This window comes from Saccopteryx bilineata, chromosome 7, assembly GCF_036850765.1.
Source record: "Saccopteryx bilineata isolate mSacBil1 chromosome 7, mSacBil1_pri_phased_curated, whole genome shotgun sequence".
NCBI classification, from domain to species: Eukaryota; Metazoa; Chordata; class Mammalia; order Chiroptera; family Emballonuridae; genus Saccopteryx; species Saccopteryx bilineata.
In genome coordinates, this window is record NC_089496.1 from 100877269 (window position 1) to 100898598 (window position 21330).

Genomic DNA, 21330 nt, shown 5'->3' on the forward strand with positions numbered 1-21330 from the left:
CGCCTGAGCCCGAGAGGCCAGATGCACCGCTGGGGCTCGCCAGAGCTCTGTTGTCACTACCTTCCATCTGTCTTTGTGCTCTGCTAGTCTATAAAAATTACAACTTTGTTTTCTCCATTTTCACATATTCAACAAGCACACGTTAGAAGTCCACATTCTGGGCCCTGGCCAGTTGGCTCAGTGGTAGAGCATCGGCCTGCTGTGCAGAAGTCCCGGGTTCGATTCCCGGCCAGGGCACACAGGAGAAGCGCCCATCTGCTTCTCCACCCCTCCCCCTCTCCTTCCTCTCTGTCTCTCTCTTCCCCTCCCGCAGCCGAGGCTCCATTGGAGCAAAGATGGCCCGGGCGCTGGGGATGGCTCCTTGGCCTCTGCCCCAGGCGCTAGAGTGGCTCCGGTCGCAACAGAGCGACGCCCCGGAGGGGCAGAGCGTCGCCCCTGGTGGGCGTGCCGGGTGATCCCGGTTGGGCGCATGCGGGAGTCTGTCTGTCTCTCCCTGTTTCCAGCTTCAGAAAAAGAAAAAAAAAAAAGAAAAAAAAAGAGAAGTCCACATTCTGGCTGGCATGGAACTCCCTGGACAATAAACAATTGGCTTATTTCACTGCGTTTGTAACGCACCTGCCTACATGTTCAAAGTGGTAAACATTGCTTGCCTTTAACGTGCTGATTAAGTCAGACTCGTGTGGTTATTATTACTGTTTGGTTAATCTCTCAATTGAAGTGTGAATGTTAGCATACAGGCTAGACTACCATCTGGGAAAATAACCACCTCCTACTATAAAGGCAGGATTTGGTAGAAGGCACCAAATACATATTTTATGAAATTCCTTGTTGAGAAAAGCAGAAAGGAGTCCTGAATGCCTTGTGGATGAGGGGAGGGGTGTTGTCACTGGAAAGCACTATAGTATTTGGCTATAATATGATTTGGGTCTCATTCCTTAATTTGTGACACAAGAGACCTCAATTATGTCACTACGTACCCTCTCTGGCCCCGGGCCCTTCATCTACAAAGAGGGAAGCGCTGGACTAGACGATTTTAAGTCCCATTCAGCTGCAAAATTCTATGATTGTGTCAAGTCCTGTACCCCAACAGAAAAGAACTTTGGGTAGAGAAAGGATAGTCCTGGTGGCAGGGAATGGCGTTTATTCCATGACTCCATAGTGTCTGACACCCAGGAGGAGCTCTGGTGTCCTGGCTAAGCCCTGTGTCTGCTGGAATGGGCCCCTGGAAGGAGAACAGGAACTGAGATTACAGACCTCATCTTTGATGAATCTACTTGTTTATTTTTGTGACAGAGACAGAGAGTCAGAGAAAGGGACAGATAGGGACAGACGGGGAGGGAGAGAGATGAGAAGCATCAATTCTTCATTGCAGCACCTTAGTTGTTCATTGATTGCTTTTCTCATATGTGCCTTGACCGAGGGGCTACAGCAGACCGAATGAACCCTTGCTCAAGCCAGTGAACTTGGGCTCAAGCTGGTGAGCCTTGCTCAAACCAGATGAGCCTGTGTGCAAACTGGCGACCTCGGGGTCTCAAAGCTGGGTCCTCCACATCTCAGTCCGACGCTCTGTCCACTGTGCCACTGCCTGGTCAGGCACAGACCTCGTCTTTGGACAGATCATCTGCTTAACCCCTGGAGAGCTAACTGTCCTTTCTAGCCTCTCTTCACTCCCTTTCCCCTGGAGTGCCCCGCTTCTGGCATGAACCAAGGAGATGCAGAAGATGACTTTTGAGGTCAGCCTTTGGTCACATATAACTTATGCTCTGCCTCCTTCCCCAAAAAATGACCTGCAGGTGCTTATGAGAGAAGACCATGATCTAAAAACAAGTGAACAAAAGCGTCAGAGGAAAGAAAAAAATCAAAAGACCCCAAACCTAGGCAAACATGTTTGCTGTGATGTGAGCTTCTTAGATTTGAACAAAAGGGAAATTGGGCCACAGGAGTGTCCCTATGTGGAAAAAAAAATGGCCACTCCCAATTGTCCCCAGAGGGGCAAGGTTTCCTGATTCTAAATAAGACAGTCATCGTAGGCTGAATTTCCACATGGTCTTTTTTTTTTTTTTTTTTTACATAGATAGAGAGAGAGGAATAGATAGGGACAGACAGACAGGAACGAAGAGAGAGATGAGAAGCATCAATCATCAGTTTTTCATTGCGACACCTTCATTATTCATTGATTGCTTTCTCATATGTGCCTTGACCGCGGGCCTTCAGCAGACTGAGTAACCCCTTTCGCGAGCCAGCGACCTTGAGTCCAAGCTGGTGAGCTTTGCTCAAGCCAGATGAGCCCGCGCTCAAGCTGGCAACCTCGAGGTCTCGAACCTGGGTCTTCTGCATCCCAGTCCAATGCTCTATCCACTGAGCTACCACCTGGTCAGGCTCCACATGGTCTTGCTCCTTGCCAGGCATTGTACCAGGGACTTTAAAGCAACTGGTTTTGAAACAGCCTTGTGTGGTGGATGCTATTTTACAGTTTTGTTCTACAAGCAAAGAAACGAAAGCTTAACTGTTTACTCAAAGCCCCTAATAATTCCAAAAATCAGAACTGGGCTTTGACTCCAGGTCACCTGATGCCCTACTTACTCCTGCTGAGCTGCTGCCTGAAAGTACCCAGAGAATTAATTCTCCTAGAGAGACCTCAGCTCTGAACAGAAAAACCTCTGCCACACTGACTGGGAGGATGGCTGGACATGTCCAAACAACGGTTTCTTCTACAGAACCCAACAGTGTAGCAATGAAAGATAACTGAATGGGCTCATTTCCATAGGGGGAATTAAACTACCAAGGTCTAGGTATATGGGTATTTTTTTTAAAGATCTAACTTGACTCAGAGATAGTGCTTAGGATAAATGGTGCAAAGGAATAAATACATTGCTTTCTTATCCCTGCAACTTATAAACACAGCTCTGGTTCATGATAATTTCAGACTAAAGACAGGCAAACAGTGTAGCTTAGTGTGTCAGCCTAGATCAGTTTTCGAGCTTGACTCTGCATGAGCGCCTTCCAACAGCCTTTGAAAATGGGTTCAATGACCCTAAGGTGGGGCCCAGAAGTTAGCTTCTTTTTTATTTATTTATTTATTTTATTTATTTATTTTTTTCATTTTTCTGAAGCTGGAAACAGGGAGAGACAGTCAGACAGACTCCCGCATGCGCCCGACCGGGATCCATCCGGCACGCCCACCAGGGGCGACGCTCTGCCCACCAGGGGGCGATGCTCTGTCCATCCTGGGCGTCGCCATGTTGCGACCAGAGCCACTCTAGTGCCTGAGGCAGAGGCCACAGAGCCATCCCCAGCGCCCGGGCCATCTTTGCTCCAATGGAGCCTTGGCTGTGGGAGGGGAAGAGAGAGACAGAGAGGAAGGAGGGGGTGGGGGTGGAGAAGCAAATGGGCGCTTCTCCTGTGTGCCCTGGCCGGGAATCGAACCCGGGTCCTCTGCACGCTAGGCCGACGCTCTACCGCTGAGCCAACCGGCCAGGGCAGCTTCTTTTTTATTTTATAAGCATGGAAATGAGTCTACATTGATCATCACGAACTGGGGAAGCACCCATCTGGGAGGTACCAACACCCCAAACCTGACTGTAGGTGATGAAACCAAAGTGAGCGACAGGATGTGCTACTTACGCACAGGTACATGGGCGGGACGGGAGAGGCAGAGTCACGCCAGCTCCCTGTCTGGCTCCTCAGAAAGGCAGAGTGGGGCTGACTCAGCCTACTTTGCATTCGCCATTTTCCCCCTTGGAGTGAGAGAGGTTTCCAAGCACCTGGACTGGCTTGATCTCTAAGCGGAACACTCACTTGTTCCAAGAGGGTTTTTTTTGTTTTTTTTTGTTTTTCCTGACGCAGCACCCTGAACAGGCAGGATCATGAGGGTGTGACTTGGACCAAAGTTTGTATCCTGGACAAAGCTGACTAAATCAGTCTGCTCTGACAACTTTCACAAAGCCCAGAGAGCTCTACACAAGTCTGGGCAAAGCCAGCCTGCAGAAATGCAGGCCCCGCAGCCCCTCTCCGCCTCACCAACTGCAACCCCTGAGCCAACCGTGTGTGCTATGTCGGGGAGGGGGAGTTCATCTTCCCCCATGAAGGTGCACAAAATAGTCCTGAGTGGAAAGACTCATTGCCTTCCATTATTCTGGTGCCCTTTAACCAGCTGCTCAAATATAAAAGGCAGAGCACTAACTCCTTTCTTCTAATGTGGCAACACCCCAGCGTCAATGTGTAATGGTTTCTTGCAGATGGTTACTGCTGTCTCTCTCCTTCCAAGGAATTAAGTGCAAAAACTTTCATCTGACCAGGTGGTGGCACAGTGGATAGAGCATCAAATGGGGACGCGGAGGACCCAGGTTCAAAACCCCAAGGTCGCCAGCTTGAGTGCAGGCTCATCTGGTTTGAGCAAGGCTCACTAGCTTGAACCCAAGGTTGCTGGCTTGAGCAAGGGGTCACTCGCTCTGCTGTAGCCCCTGGTAAAGGCACATATGAGAAAGCAATCAATGAACAACTAAGGTGCAGCAACAAAGAATTGATGCTTCTCATCTCTCTCCCTTCCTGTCTGTCTGTCCCTATCTGTCCCTCTCTCTGTCTCTCTCTGTCTCTGTCACAAAAACAAAACAAAACAAAACAGAAAAAACAACCTTTAAGGCAGTCTTTGCAATTTAACAGTGCTATATAAACGTTATCTGCAAATGTGTGCATTCTTAAAGGACCCAACCTGTCTCTTTAAATTGACGTACAGATTCAATGCACTTTCTATCAAAATTTCAGCGCGACTGTTCACAGAAATTGATAAGCTGGTCCTCAAATTTACTTCTCAATGCAAAACACCTGTGAGAGCAAAAACATTTTTAAAAGAATAGGATAAAGTTGGTGGATTAAAACTGCCTGATCTCAAAATTTACTATAAATCTAAAAGTGATCAAGATAGCATGATATTGTCATTGGGACAGACATATCTATATCTATATCTATATCTATATCTATATCTATATCTATATCTATATCTATATCTATATCTATATCTATATCATCTATATCTATATCTATATCTATATATAGGTTAATGAGACAGAAGAGAATTCCAGAATAAACCCATACACTACACTTATGGCCAATTGACTTTCAATGAAGTACCTACATAATTTGATTGTCTTCCCAACAAATGTCTTAGCCAGAGCAACCAGGCAAGAGAAAGGAATAAAAGGCATCCATATCGGGAAAGAAGACGTGAAGATATCACTTTTTGCAGATGACATGATCCTGTATATAGCAAACTCCAAAGACTCCACCAAAAAAAAAACTATTAGAAACAATAAGCCAATACAGTCAAGTGACGGGATACAAAATCAATATACAAAAGTCTATGAGTTTACAGTTTCATCATTCCACTTCCTTTTTTTCCCTCTAAGAACACAAGTAAATGTCTATTGTACAGAATTACGGCCTTCATGTGTTACAATTTGCCAAGGCCAAAGGAAAACCAGATCCTTTTCTGAGTCCTTAACACGAATTTGGCTTGTACTATTCCTCCTGCCCTCAACTATTTAAGCGGTGTGATCAAATGTTATTATAAAACCCTCTGTAAATACCACCACGTCCTTTAAAGACAGCAACCCCACACGCTGTTTCGTGACAGGGCCGATCGTCAGTGTGATCCCTAATCCCCCTTAAAGCAGCCCTGCCATCAGTGTGATCCCTAGTCCCCCTTAAAGCAGCCCTGCCGCTCTCATCTTCAGGGACCAAACGTACTTCCTTGAAACCAGGAACTGATTAAATGGCATGGGTAGTATCATCTTGTTATTCTTTCCCGGTAATTTATTAAGAAATACAACATGGGTGTTAGCTGTCTCTGGTATTCCCTGACCAGGCGTTTTGTTTGTGGTTGTTGGAGTCTGTTTCCCCAGTGTGGCTTTTTTCTTTTCTTTTCATCAAAAATGCCATGCATTTTACATAATTATATCAGACTGTTCTTCCTTACATGGTAGGTAGAAAGTTTTGGAAACACTGCCCCGCCCCCTTCTTTGGGGTAGGATAAAGGTATGCTTTTATTTATTTATTTTTTCTTTTAAGCAAACTCCATTGAAGTATAACATATACTGAGAAAAAATACAGTTGAATGAATTTACATAAATGCACCATACCCTATAGCTAGCGCCCAAATCAGGAAATAGAACGTTATCTACACCTCCCATCCCCTTAGTTACTATGCCTTCAAATCACTATACTGACTGCTAACTCCATATGCCAGTTTAACCTGTTTTGGACATTTACATAAGTAGAAGCAAGTATGTCTGGCTTCTACAACTCAATGCTGAGAATTACCCATGATGCTGCGATTAGCTGTTCTTCATTGTATCATGACTGATGAGTATCCCTTTGCATAAAGAGACTACATTTTATTTATCCATCCTACTCTTGGACATCTCGGGAGCTGTAACATGCTGGCCGTGTTGAAGAGCATTGCTGGGGAAATCCCTGCCTATGTCTCGTGGTGAATTATATATGCATTTCAGTCATAGTTACACATAGGAGGCCCCAGTATATGGGAAGGTCACCAGCTACTGCCAAGCAGTTGCTCAAAGTGGTTTTTGCCTTTTATTACAATTTTAATCTGCGAGGGATTTGAAGGCATTAAATAAGAAGAATCAAATTAAGAGCGCTTCGTCAAATGGATTTCCAACGTGTTTTTCTAACCTCTGTGAAGTGAGCGATTCTTTTTTAAATAAAACGGTCTCTAAGTAAAAGCTCCACAGTTTAATCCCAACAGGTAGCCATTATTCCAGGACCCCCAGGGTGCCGCCGAGCTATTTCCAGTCCTGCTCTCATCCATCCTCGTCCTGCTGTTGGTAGTGTCCTTTGAACTGATGGAGAGACGTGGATGGAATGCATATGGCCCTCCCATTTCATTCCTACACGGACTCAACACCAGCAGTCAGCGGCGGGCATTGCCCGGACACTGGGCAGCATTCTTTGCCACTGAGCCTCAAAAGTAGCTTCTTCTAGTTAGCTCCAAGGCCTGCTAGAAACAGTCAAAACAACTACTACTGGGTTTGGAAGATTGAGAACTTCAGTGGCTACTAGAAGATCTAATTTTCCCCCCTCCTGATTGCACTTCAACATTTTTTATCCATTATTTTTATTGTTGGTAATATCCTTCACTTTTGTTCTGTAGGGAGGTGTTTAAAAAGCACGTTCAGGTGTAATCCACCTAATGCTCTGTGGGCTGCCCTCTTATTCTCATGCCTATTTATGGGCTAAGAAAAGCCTTCCAAGTTACAGAGCTAGTATTCACACCCAGGGTTTTTGATTAAGTCCATTCTCCTTTCCCCCACATCCTGCTACCTGTCAAGGGTCAGAAAGACTGGAAATCACTTTGGTAGCTTGGACAGCTTAAAAATAAGCTTCTTTCTCCTAGCCACCTCCCCCCCGCCCCCCGCCTGTTCTTCCATAAATTATCATGAAAGCGTGCAGAAGCTAACTGCTCAGGTGAGATTCAATGGATCTCTGTAAGGCCATCCCTTGCACAACTCGCTTGAGGTGACAATAATTTGAAATTGTTGGTAAGAAAGGGTCCCAGTTTCTGGGGTCTCCTGATGAGGGGGTCAATCGGCCCATTTCAGACATGTTAGTATGTTGCCCCTGTGGCTGTATGTGCAATGTCAGGAATGACAGAAAAGTGACGTATTGAGAAATCTATTAGGGTGAACCTTGCACTGAATTTTCAGAATGCTCGGATATATTATAATAGGACAGGGATCCCCAAACTTTTTACACAGGGGGCCAGTTCACTGTCCCTCAGACCATTGGAGGGCCGGACTATAAAAAAAACTATGAACAAATCCCTATGCACACTGCACATATCTTATTTTAAAGTAAAAAAACAAAACAGGAACAAATACAATATTTAAAATAAAAAAACAAGTAAATTTAAATCAAGAAACTGACCAGTATTTCAATGGGAACTATGGGCCTGCTTTTGGCTAATGAGGTGGTCAATGTGCTCCTTTCATTGACCACCAATGAAAGAGGTGCCCCTTCCGGAAGTGCAGCGGGGGCCGGATAAATGGCCTCAGGGGGCCGCAGTTTGGGGACCCCTGTAATAGGACCTGGCTGTCTGTTCCCCCAACCTCCAATTCTATGCACTTTCTGAAAAGACTTGTATGTTCTCTACGGTAAAAGGGTATACAAGTACTGGTTCTGTCTAGCTTTCAAGATTGCTGTATCGGTAAGAGAAATGTTTATTCTATATAAATTCACTTTGAGAAATATGACACAGTAGGGGGCAGTGAAGGGGTGAACTAGGCTGCCAAACACCAGATGACTCTAGGCCATTTTCTGTCCAAATACTTACACTCTGAAAGGAGTTTTAGAGGCGTCTATTCAGGAAGTTGGGCGGGAGAGGGACAGACCTTGGAATTCAAAGGACTGTCACAGGGAACACAGGACCTCACTCAGCTGTTGCTCTGCATGTGGGAAGCACTATTAGCATAAGTCCAGGGAGGGGACAAAGAAAAACTCATCACTCTGCTGGCTCAATAATGGGAAGGGCTTTCCAAACTCAGACACCACCCTACAGTCAAGGCCAAAGGTTTGCTATCCTTTCCCTTCTTAACACCAGAAGATAAATATTTGCCTTCCAGTGCAACACTCTTGAAACCTAATCCCAACTGGATAATTTCTGTCTCTTGTGGAAGAGCAAACTTAAGGTTTCTCATCACTCATGACCTCATTCCTGGTCTTTCCAACACCAAAGCATGCTGGAGCCAGGAACGTACAATTAATAACAGTCCAGGGGGTCTCTTCCATATCTGCTGCTTCAAGAAAACCATTGCTCAATACCCATGTCCTGTTGGCCAAATGGCACAATCAAATTCATGGGCAGGAGGAGACTGAATACAGCAGTATCAGATGGTGGGACAGGTCCCCTTTATTTAAAACCTTAGTAGTGACTTTGTAGCTTGTAGGAAATATGCAGAAGGCAGATTTAAAAACAAATATATGAATATTTAGAGTTGTTAAATAACGCACAGCAAATATGTCATCCCAATTTGACGAGATTCCAGTTTGTCAACTGCTTTTCTTTACCAAGTTGCTATCTCTAAGTTACATTCCAGTTCTGTGACTTTTATGTTTTCCCAGAAATTATAAGCAACTTCCCATCCCACCCCACTCTTCTGCTTCCTCAGTATTCCTATTCTAAAAGGACTCTTCAAGGACTTCACAGGTGTCGGGGAAGACAAGGAGCCTTGTACATAGCTCATGCCTCACTTTGTAGCCTGGACGATCCCTTACAAGTTACTTCCACTAAAACTCACTGCTCTGAATTATCATCTCACATACAGATGGTTCAGCTCTGGGCTGCCTGCACGGCACACTATCAGACTAAAAATATTTTTCCTTCCCCAGGGTTAGAGGAGCCTTCGGGTGGGAGCCCATTCCAGAGCAGTCAGAAAAACACAGCTTGCTTTTAACAACATCCTTGTCTGATTTCCTCTCCCACTGTGGCTGGACTTCACCCCCCTTCAACAACAACTACGCCCTCCGCCCCGGAGTCGACAAAGCCCAGACTCCAGTTTCACTGGGGACAGCAGGGGAGGCTGCTTCTAGCCTTGACCGAGGACCGGTTCTTATTGTCAGTAGGAAGAAAAAACAGAGTGAAAAGTAAATTCTAAGGAGGAGGGGAGATGAATGAACGAATTCAGGACCCCTGAGCTTGGCAATAGCCCAGACCAGAGCCCACTAAAGGCAAGGCTTGTGTCTTTGGATGACAACCAAAGTATTTGTGTCCTGCAAAGAAAGATACATGGGTTCACATTCCAGACTCCACATGCTGGGTGGGTGCACGCCCCATCCAGAGTCCTCCAGATTCCTCGGGAAGGGCAGGCCTCAGGGACCAGAGCCAGGATAAGCAGGGAGCGCTGTGCAGGGGGGCAGCTTGCCAGCGACACCTCCCCCTTGTCACAGCCAAGTGACAAGGGGACCGGGCTGACAGGTACCAGCGACCCAGCCATGGCGGGCTCCTGAGACCCCGATGACAGCCTGAGCCACATCCCTTGACACGTGATTTTCATGAACTGGGGGCTCCCTTTGTGCAGCCCTGCGGCTCTGTCACCTTCGCTGTGAGGCTGCGACCAGAGCTGGTGTCAAGCGTGCACTTTGCCTCGGGACAGCAGACTGGTCTGAATTTCTTTTTTTTTTTTTTTTTTTTTACAGAGGCAGAGATAGACAGGAACAGAGAGAGATGAGAAGCATCAATCATCAGTTTCTCGTTGCGCACTGCGACTTCTTAGTTGTTCATTGATTGCTTTCTCACATGTGCCTTGACCGTGGGCCTTCAGCAGACCGAGTAACCCCTTGCTGGAGCCAGCGACCTTGGGTCCAAGCTGGCGAGCTCTTTGCTCAAACCAGATGAGCCCGCGCGACCTCGGAGTCTCGAACCTGGGTACTTCCGCATCCCAGTCCGACGCTCTATCCACTGCGCCACCGCCTGGTCAGGCTGAATTTCAAGGTCAAGGCATCCCAATCCTCCTTAGCGAAGTCCGCCAGACTCCGTCAAAGACCGCCAGCTCCTCTGAAGACAGACAGACGGGCACAGCCCAGCTGTCCGGACAGAGCGGCCATGGCACAGAAACGCTGCTGGTGGTGTCTCCTGGGTCCGTCCTCGCTTCCCACTGCTCAGCACGCTGGACTCTGAGGCCCTTTAACAAGTTAAGGGCATTTAAACAGCATGTGATTTTGTTTGTTTTGTATTTTTCTGAAGTGAGGAGTGGGGGAGGCAGAGAGACAGACTCCTGTATGTGCCCCGACAGGGATCCACCCGGCATGCCCACCAGGGGGTGATGCTCTGCCCATCTGGGGCATTGCTCCATTGCAACTGGAGCCATTCTAGTGCCTGAGATGGACGACATGGAGCCATCCTCAGCGCCCGGGCCAACTTTGCTCCAGTGGAGCCTTGGCTGCGGGAGGGGAAGAGAGAGACAGAGAGGAAGGAGAAGAAGAGTAAAGAAGCAGATGGGCACTTCTCCTGTGTGCCCTGGCCGGGGATTGAACCCAGGACTTCCACACACCGGGCTGATGCAAACAGCAGGTGATTTTGTATCAAATGCCACATGTACCACAGGAGTCTCTGGATTAGTGTCATCCCATTGCCTCCTGACAAAAGTTGAACTCCTACCCTTGGCTTTCAGCCACCTCCACAAGCTGATCTCAACCTACCTGTCTAGCTTTAAAAACTTTCAACGGCCTTAGAGACGGTGGAGTAGGTCTGGCGAAGGGCTTGGGGATCAGCACTTTAAAAAACGTCTCTCATGATTCCTAGGAACCACACGGACCGAGAACTGGACCGAAATGAGCCTTCTCCAGCTCCCCAGGCTTAGGCGTTCCCTTTGATTTGCATTTATTTATTTATTTATTTAGTTATTTATTATTTTTCTGAATCTGGAAACGGGGAGAGACAGTCAGACAGACTCCCGCATGCGCCCGACCGGGATCCACCCGGCACGCCCACCAGGGGCGATGCTCTGCCCACCAGGAGGGGACGCTCTGCCCCTCTGGGGCGTCGCCCCGCCGCAACCAGAGCCACTCTAGCGCCTGGGGCAGAGGCCAAGGAGCCATCCCCAGCGCCCAGGCCATCTTTGCTCCAATGGAGCCTTGGCTGCGGGAGGGGAAGAGAGAGACAGAGAGGAAGGAGGGGGTGGGGGTGGAGAAGCAAATGGGCGCTTCTCCTATGTGCCCTGGCCGGGAATCGAACCCGGGTCCCCCGCACGCCAGGCCGACACTCTACCGCTGAGCCAACCGGCCAGGGCCGAGATTTGCATTTATTTCTTGTCCTGCAGACACACTTTTTGTATGAAGTAGACATCATTTATCTACTGCAATAAATTATAACTGCTGGCTACCTCCTAGGTTTTCTCACTAGAACTTCTTGGAAGCAAGACTCCAGAGTCCAACAAGTGTAGAGCACATACTATTCTTTATTTTTTTGTAAAAAAAAATAGTTGATTTTATAGAATAAAATCCCCATGTTCCAAACTTGGTTCAAATGCTGCCTTCTCCTGGGACTGTTTCTCATCAGTTTCACGTGACCATGATCCCGCCCTCCTCTGCATTCCTATGACATTTATTTATTCCATTGATATAGTGCTTTGACCTTGTAGATATTTATAGGTTTCATGACTTCCGCTAACTTTCTTTTCTTCTTTTTTGTAATTTGCCCATTTTTATTTATTTATTTATTTTTAATTATTATTATTATTTTTTTACAGAGACAGAGAGTCAGAGAGAGGGACAGATGGGGCAGACAGACAGGAATGGAGAGAGATGAGAAGCATCAATCATTAGTTTTTCATTGCGACACCTTAGTTGTTCATTGATTGCTTTCTCATATATGCCTTGACCAGGGGGCTACAATAGACCGAGTAACCCCTTGCTTGAGCCAGCGACCTTGGGTCCAAGCTGGTGAGCTTTTCTCAAACCAGATGAGCCCGCACTCAAGCTGGCAACTTCAAGGTCTCGAACCTGGGTCCTCCACATCCCAATCCGATGCTCTATCCACTGTGCCACCGCCTGGTCAGGCAACTTCTGCTAACTTTCAAGTGCCATAAAGGCAGGGACTTGTCTTTTTATAACTGTATATTGTAACTATAATTATGCAATCAGCTAGCATGAAATGTTAAATTCTTGTTTAAAGAATGAATTATGCATCAAATTGGTAGACCCAAGATATGTAAGCACAAAGCTAAGAAAAACTGTCATGTGACACAGAAATGGAAGAATACATTTTTAAGAGCGAGCACTATTGGTGAACCCACATTTGAATTTTATTTTATTCAAAGCTGTGTTTTTCCTTTTGAAAATCCTTTTTGTGTCCTCCTTACCTCTTTCTAGAACAGTCCCACTTCCTGTCATTTTGCTCCTAGTGTACTTCCTGGCAAAGAGGAATTCCAATTGTTTCAGTATGCAACAAATGAGTCACCTGCAGAAAATGCCCCCAACTCCCAGCAGCAAAAACAACTGTCAGTATTCTCAATATTCCCCTCCAGCTGTCAGGGGATCATAAACTCGAAAGGCCGTCCTTCCTGTGGGACCAAGCAGGCCTCCTCTGCCACTCTCTCAAACCTGAACACGGTGGTATCACTTTCTTATTAACAAACTCAGGTGGACAGATGCTCTCTCAGCATCTTCCCGGAGCAGAAAGGCTGGTCCGGGCAATCCCCGTCCAAGACAAGTCAGCTGCCTTCTGTCCAGTTAGGAAGGAGGGTAAACTCGCTCCCACTTCTTTGCTGCAGGCCAGCCCTGACAAGCTCAAGATGACCCTGGCAACTTGGGCCAGAAATAATGAGTCTTTTCTCAAAAGTAACAACTCTATTAAAGGCAGAAGAAGCCTGAAGAAAAGGCTGTTTTCTCCTGTGCATAAAGAGGCCAGAATTAGTAATCTGGGGAAAGAAAATGTGTTACAACCCAATGCCATCCACACATGCTGAATGTCTCCTATTTATGATTGCCATGCTGTGCCCTCTCGGGGCCCGAAGTTCCCCTTGGCACAGGCATCTTCACATCCCCAAACTGTGCAAACACCTAAGTGCTCCATAAACACCCACTGACAGACAGGCTGCTCCTAGATCAAGAGGAGGGGGCAGTGGTTAGTTAGGAGTCAGGGGGTTAGCGGAGACCTCCTGGAAATGGATGTGTGACTTGAGATTAGAAAGATAAGCAGAATCTTCCTTCCAGTACTCTATGTACAAGAAGTCTAGAACATCTTTCCTATCACTGACATGATGGTCGCGATGATGTCCAACTGCATTATTCCATCTACCTCCCCTTTCCCCCAACAAACAAAAGCAAACCCAGAAAACCAGACATTCCTCTACCTTTAGGTACTTTTCTCTATGATTTCCATATACAATGATCAGCTGAAAGTTCATTTCCTACCCCATGTACCTTTCACTGATAAATGAGATGAATTTGGAGCACCAAGTTTAAAGCGGGAAAGAGAAAGAGGAGAGAGAGGAATATTGCTTCTTCATTGCAGAGATGCAGCAAGTGTAGGAGAAAAATGTGTTTCAAATATCCCTGCCGTACAATGCTGAGGCTCACAACAGGAAGAAATTAGCTTTAGTTCAGTAACATCTCCTAAATCAAGCAAGAATAATTATCACACACACACACACACACACACACACACACACACACACACACACACTGGCAGGCAACATCTGATGGTAATGACTTCACACTCCATTTCTCCCGAGCTGGTTTTACACCACACCACAGCAGTACAGTCAGGCTGTCACACCAGTTCATGCCCTCCTCACCAACAGTGAAGGGCCAACAATAAAACCCAACTGGGCCTGTGGCACTCGTGTGCTTCGAGTCTCTGTGAATTTAGAGTCCTTCACTAATTCCGGTGGCTGGTGAGAACAAAGGGCGTCCAGATTAACCAGGACTGGAAGAGCCCCCAACTGGGTTCTTAGTACTTCCTGTCTAGCCCAGGACTCGTAGATAGAAGCAATCGATTTTTTCATGAAAGGCGATGATCTCAATGTTACCAAGAAATACAGCCTTTACCAAGAGACAGCAAAGGTTAGTGTCCTGGGAGAACCTACTTAGCTCCACGTTTGGGTCACCTTTCAAATTTCCAAGACACATACTCCTGAAAACATCACAAGCCTTAGAACGTTTCCAGATGGTGTCACCTCCAAATGACTGTCCCCAAGGAATCAATCACGGTGTCTGGCCTTTAGGCTGCATGGGCACCTCTTCTTGGATGATCTACGGGTTTGTTTGCTCAGGTGGCTTTTTTCTTTTTTCTTTTTTTTTATTATAATTTTATTTTTTTAATGGGGTGACATCAATAAATCAGGATACATATATTCAAAGATCAACAAGTCCAGGTTATCTTGTCTTTCAATTATGTTGCATACCCATCACCCAAAGTCAGATTGTCCTCTGTCACCTTCTATCTAGTTTTCTTTGTGCCCCTCCCCCTCCCCCTTTCCCTCTCCCTTTTCCCCCTCCCCCTGTAACCACCACACTCTTATCAAAGTCTCTTAGTTTCACTTTTATGTCTGGTAGCTTTTTTCTGTGCTGCTCACAGAAGACCCAGAGAATAAAAAGCTGTTTTTCCGTATTAGCTAGAGGCAAACAGAACTAAGAAGGGTAACAAGTATTCTGAATTATGAGCTGTTCTGACGGTTTACGTAGTCATTCCCCCAGATGAATTTTTCTAGCAGAAATGGAACAGGCCCTTCTCTAGCAGGGAGTGCACAGGAACACATACAAAAAAGGTATTCAAAGTACAGGAAGTGGGCTCCCCACAGGCCACTTAGCAGAGTCTAAATCTGTTCTCCACCCGTGTGATCCTGTTTAGAAGTCTGAAAGTTTGAGTTTGAAAACCACACTAGGAGGCCAAACGCACCCGCCGTTGCAGTCTACCACCATCGCATCCTTCGGGATTAAAGATTACATTACTAGTTTCCACCTGCTTTCTGCCCGAATGCAAATGCACCGACCTTTCAGAGAAATGAAAAAATCTGACCGCAGGTCTGAGGGCATCTCCCAGACCTGAAAGTGGGTTAATGCACAGGGGATGAAAATGCAAATCCACACACACATAAGAGCACATTAATAAGACAGGGCTCATTTAAAAGTAACATGCGGCTGTGGCTAGACCAAGTTCACAATCCCCTCAGTGAGCATGCCGAGGCTACCCTGATTTTAGGGGGAGAGTGTCATCATTCCCCAATTCCAGACACAGGAACTGGCATTCTGTCTGTGACCTGCCTCCGGCCATGGCGAGCAGTACAGGATGGACAGATGGCCACACTGCTGTGGAGAGTCTCCCCGGGACTTCTTTTTTTTATTATTATTATTTTTTTTATTCATTTTTAGAGAGGAGAGAGAGACAGAGAGGGAGAGAGAGGAGAGAGAGAGAGAGAGAAGGGGGGAGGAGCTGGAAGCATCAACTCCCATATGTGCCTTGACCAGGCAAGCCCACGGTTTTGAACTGGCGACCTCAGCATTTCCAGGTCGACGCTTTATCCACTGCGCCACCACAGGTCAGGCCTCCCCCGGGACTTCTTGACACGAGCAGGGGGAAAAGAGCCTCTTCCGTGGGGTGGAGAAGCGCTGAGCGGCTGCAGCCGTGCCCTCTCCACGCAGGGAAAGTGCGTCTCTGAGCACAAACAGGGGAGCCGACAGAGCTGAGGGCACTTGAATGGCATCTGAGGCCCCGGCTTCAGTCACCCCTGTCCCCTGCAGCAGTTTGGCGATGGTATTTCCTTTCTGCTTCAGCTGGTGCTACGGGTTAAATTGTGTCCCATGAAAGACACGTTGAAGTTTTAGCCCTCAATAACTTAGAATGTGCGCTTGTTTTGGAAAGAGGGGTGTTGACGTAACTAGTGAAGATGAGGAGGTTGGACCCTTAATCAGATATGACTGGCATTCTCATAAGAGGAGGAAAGACAAGGAGAAAGCCAAGTGCATGGAGGCAGAGACTGGATTTACATGGCCACACAGGAACGCTGGGGCTACCAGAAACTGGAAGATGCCAGTATCCTCCCTCAGAAGTCCGGACACAGCCTGGCCCTGCCAACACCCCCATTCCTGTCTTCCAGCCTCCAGAACCTCGGAAGAATCAATTCCTGCTGTTTCCGAGCCACTCCCTGTGTAGGACCTTGTGATGGCAGCCTACTAATACAGCTGGTTTACACTGAGCTGCCTTCACGTGTGACAAAAGGTTCTGTCTCCGAGTCTGACGTGGGCAAGCTTCCGCCATTTAAAAAATTAAAATCTTTTGCCTCCGAGGGCCTTGTGCAACACAAATAACAGCTGTTTCCCGAAACTATAAAAATAGGTAATACTCAACCACAAACCTTTATTTTTGCATTAGTATAACTGTCTTCTGAAAAATAATTCAAACAGTGTTGGTTATCTGAGCCTCCCATTGGGTTCAAACTTCAAAAGGCAACAATTAGCACTGGGTAATTTGGGGAACAGCCGCCACACAGGCGGCACCAGCTGAACTAGGAACTCCTGGCGATGACACAAAAGTTTCCCTCTGCTCCCTTTCCAGTGAAAGTATCAGACGTGCAAACACTTTTCTCAGTAGTGTCTTATTTTGCTGAATTTGGTAAGAAAGTTCCCAGAAACGTTGCAGTTTGGCTGGTGCTTCTCTGCCACTGACCTTGGACTTGCAAATGGCTGGTGGCAGATGCCACTCCTGGGGCCCCCAGGGTTCTCCCCAAAGAGTGTGGCTGCTGGTTCTGGTGAGAATGAAGCTTTGACCCCTTTGTCCCTTTCCTCACAAAAATGAGGAAAAGCTGGAGAAAGAAGGGCACTCTAATTTTGGGGCAGAGGACATGAAGTGAGTAAGCGTGGTCCCCAAACGATATATCCACCTGGACCCTCAGAACGCCCTGCTGTTTGGAATCAGGATTTTCGCACGTGTACTTCAGGTAAGGATTTTGAGATGAGGTCAGGCTGGGTTAGGGTGAGGTCCTAGATCCAAGGACAAGTCCTTATAAGAAAAGAGGAGTGGAAACAGACCCAGAGATGCAGAGAAGGCGGCCATGTGGAGGTGGGGCAGACTGGAAGGACGTGTCTGCAAGCCACAGCACACCCAGGATGGTCAGCAGCTGCCCGGAGGTGGGGGCGGGGGGCAAGGGACGGTTCTCTGCCACAGCTTCCAGCAGGAACCAAGCCTGCCGACCCCTCAGTTTCAGTTGCCAGGTCCCAGGACTGTGAGAGGATAAATCTCTGTTGTTTTAAGCCACCAAACTTGTGGGGTTTTGTTACAGAGCCCTAGGAAATGAACAGAGGGCATCTCCAAGTGCCCAGACTGAAAGGGAGGTCATAGCACATGGTGAGGACGGGGTCTGTTCTTGTCACCAGGACTCCCATTCAACAGCATTACAGACAACTTGGAATTTTCAGGATTTCTCAAAAACCTCCTTATAATCAACCGTGGTCACTCTACCGTTATTAGCTCTGAACCCCGTGTGATCATGCAGAATCAGAAGTCAGCTCTTGCCTGCGGTGCCTGGCTGGAAACAAGTCAGGCTGAAGCAATCCCCCTTCTGCAAGGCCAACATGGAGTGTCACCCAGACATCTGGGACAATGTGAAGCAAATGACATCAACCTTGATGGCCAGCCCATACTTATTGACATCTAGAGCCACTCTTTTGTCGTTGGTATGGTTTCTTGGTGGAAGGTAAAGAATGGGGCCACTCTGTCACCACGATAAGAAAGTCATAAGTCTCTAAGCACCGCCATGGAGTCGCTGCCAAGTGAAGAAGAGGAAAAGGCAGAACAATATGCACAATGCGGCCCTATTTGCATAACAGAGAATGTAGATGCTGACGTGTGCACCTGCACACAGGAAACAGGGCATAAACAACACACAGGGCCAAATAATCCGTATGACCAAAGTTATGCAGCTAAACGCCATGTTTGCAAATACTTCCATGCATGCCAAAGAGAATGCAGACAGGATTCTCCAAATAGCCACTTCTGGGGAGTAGAGTTGCGGGGTACCTGGAGGAAGTTTACTTTTACCTTATGCCAGGGCTGGAAAATGCAGCCCCTGGGCCAAACCTGGCCCACAACCTGCTTTTGTAAATAAAGCTTTATTGAAACACAGCCGTGCCCATCTATTCATATGGCGCGCATGGCTAGGCTGCACCTCCAGTAGCAGAGTTGACAATTGCAACAGAAAGAGCAGGGAACAAGACTGAAAAACAGTTACTATCTGGCTGGTGAGCAGAGAAGAGCCTGCTGCCCTCAGCTCTGTGTGACTGTATGCTGTGTGCTTAATTGTGTATTCATGTATTCAGTCACAAAGTGCTCACGTGACTTTGTAAAGGACCATGTGAGAAACTGTCTGCTTGGACGGTGGCAGGGGATCCTCCGGGCAACCATAAGCTATCTTCCTGAAAGCAAGTGGGAACTCAGGAGATTTCAGGATGAGGAGACAGGATCTAGTGGCCTGGGAATGGGAAGGTGTTCCCAAACAAAGGGAATACAAAAGACAGGTTTGAGCAAAACCTTCTCAAATGTCCATGGAATGCCTCCCAGAGAAATCCACTCAGTTCCACAGCATCTTGCTTCTATGCCAGTGGTCCCCAACCTTTTTTGGGCCACGGACTGGTTTAATGTCAGAAAATATTTTCACAGACTGGCCTTTAGGGTGGGACGGATAAATGTATCACGTGACCGAGACAAGCGTCAAGAGTGAGTCTTAGACGGATGTAACAGAGGGAATCTGGTCATTTTTTAAAAATAAAACATCGTTCAGACTTAAATATAAATAAAACGGAAATAATGTAAGTTATTTATTCTTTCTCTGCGGACCGGTACCAAATGGCCCACGAACCAGTGCTGGTCTGCGGTCCGGGGGTTGGGGACCACTGCTCTATACAATGGCTTTACTCTTCCCCGGCCTTTCGGAGACACCTGCTTTAATTGGTACAATAAGCAGAGACATAGCTGAAGGGAGCATGCCAGAGGGTAGGGGTTGCCGGAGCAGTGAACTGTGACAGCTCCTTCTGGTTCTCCCATCAAGGGCTGTGTCTTCTTCTGTTTCCTGTGTCGTAGTGTCCTCAACTTTAAGAAAGTGAGACTTGCCTGACCAGGTGGTGGCACAATGGATAGAGCAATGGACTGGGATGCGGAGGACCCAGGTTTGAAACCCCGAGGTCACCGGCTTGAGCGGGGCTCATCTGGCTTGAGTATCAGCTCAAGAGCTTGAGCGTGGGGTCACTGGCTTGAGCAAGGGGTCACTCGCTCTGCTGGAGCCCCACAGTCAAGGCACATATGAGAAAGCAATCCATGAACAATTAAGGTGCCACAATGAAGAATTGATGCTTCTGATTTCTCTCCTGTCTTCTGTCCCTATCTGCCCTTCTCTGACTCTTTCAATGTCAAAAAAAAAAAAAAAAAAGTCGAACTAAACAATCTATGGAACTTTCCTGCCATGGTCGTTCTAGGGGTCTCGAGCAGGAATTACTTTTAAAAAACCAGAGAAGAGATCTTTCTGGTTGGCACACCGAGTTGTAGCCTCTGTTGGTGTGATTCACATTAGGCAGGGTCCCAGTTACCAAATGGCTCTGGGCTGGGCGTGGCAAGATGAATAATTAGCCAGTCAAACCCCTCGCCAGTGCTCTGGTCGCATGGTACGTTAAACGAGACATACGTATAGCGAGCCCATCCAAGGTCCTTACGCCACTTGAGAAGTTGTGCTAAAAGGTCCAAGTCCCTCCAACCTTGCTCAGGACGGTAAAGGGCAGTAGGTGCTGTGTCTCTGTGAGGGACAGAGACACCGGAAGACACGTTGGCTTCACCGCGAGTCCTCACACAGGCCACCACTGAGCACTTCTCGGCGGTCCTACCCCATGCTGGTGGCCTTCTGAGTCTCCTCACATCCACAAATAGTGCGCGGACACCCCTTTCCTGCTCATCATGCCTCCCTCCGAGGAAGGTGGGAACTGGCCAGGTTGGCCCCAAATCTGGGTGAAACTTGGTTGTATGCCAAGGAGTGCTCTGACAGGCCAGCCTGACCAGGCTGCAAGACTCATCCTGTCAAGAGCTGTCATCAGGACTTGTCAGACAATGAGAGATCCGCACCTGACATGCCACCACTGGGTGCCCGGTTCCCACAGGAACACTGCACTGCAGGGGGCACAGCACGGATGCAGAAACCTCGGGGCGTGAGCACAGTCGCCAACTCCCCCCTCGAATGTCCAGTCAGCAGCTTCAGATCCTCGAACCAAACGGCTCAGAGAATCACACTGCGGTGTCGGCAAGGGCTCTGATCTCGGCTTTCTGCTTCGCCAGTGCGGTCCCGGCGCCCAGCTCATAAAGCAGGGGATTAGAAACACGGGGCTGTGTTCAATGTACAGAAGGAATGCTAAGACTTTTTACAAATTTTAGGCTTTTTCCTAGCCTTAACCACTGAAAACGCCTACCAGTGGCTGCAAGGATATTTGTCTCAGTGTGAGCTTTATGTTCTAAGGGACGTCAGTGTAGCACTGGGGAGTAAAGAAAGGAAAACTGGCTCGTTTTTATTAACAGGGCCGCTTTTTACTAACACATGTGCTTATAAAAGAAAAATGAGAGTTTGAAGAATCAAGTCTTGTCCGTTTAAGAATAAAAGTGTGATTTACAATACAACAGCTAGTTGTCTTTAGAGATCAATTAATAAACTCCTATGTATGATATTTATATACTATTACAGAGATTATAAATATTTACTAGCAAAAAATAAGGAAGAGAGGGAGGAGGTGAGGTCTTAGGTTTCACTGGTTTGGTGAAAGCCTGTGGCAGGCCTGGGAGTCAGG

At 47.3% G+C, this 21330-nt stretch overlaps 1 protein-coding gene and 1 non-coding gene across 19 annotated transcripts in view; one reads left to right on the plus strand and one right to left on the minus strand.

Annotated features, from left to right (window-relative positions):
• Nucleotides 1-21330, minus strand: part of ABLIM1 (actin binding LIM protein 1) — a 279086-nt gene that overhangs the window by 52858 nt on the left and 204898 nt on the right. The gene's annotated exons all lie outside the window — the stretch shown is intronic.
• TRNAS-GCU (transfer RNA serine (anticodon GCU)) lies at nucleotides 162-237 on the plus strand. The gene has a single exon. It is a non-coding gene; the product is annotated as a tRNA-Ser (tRNA).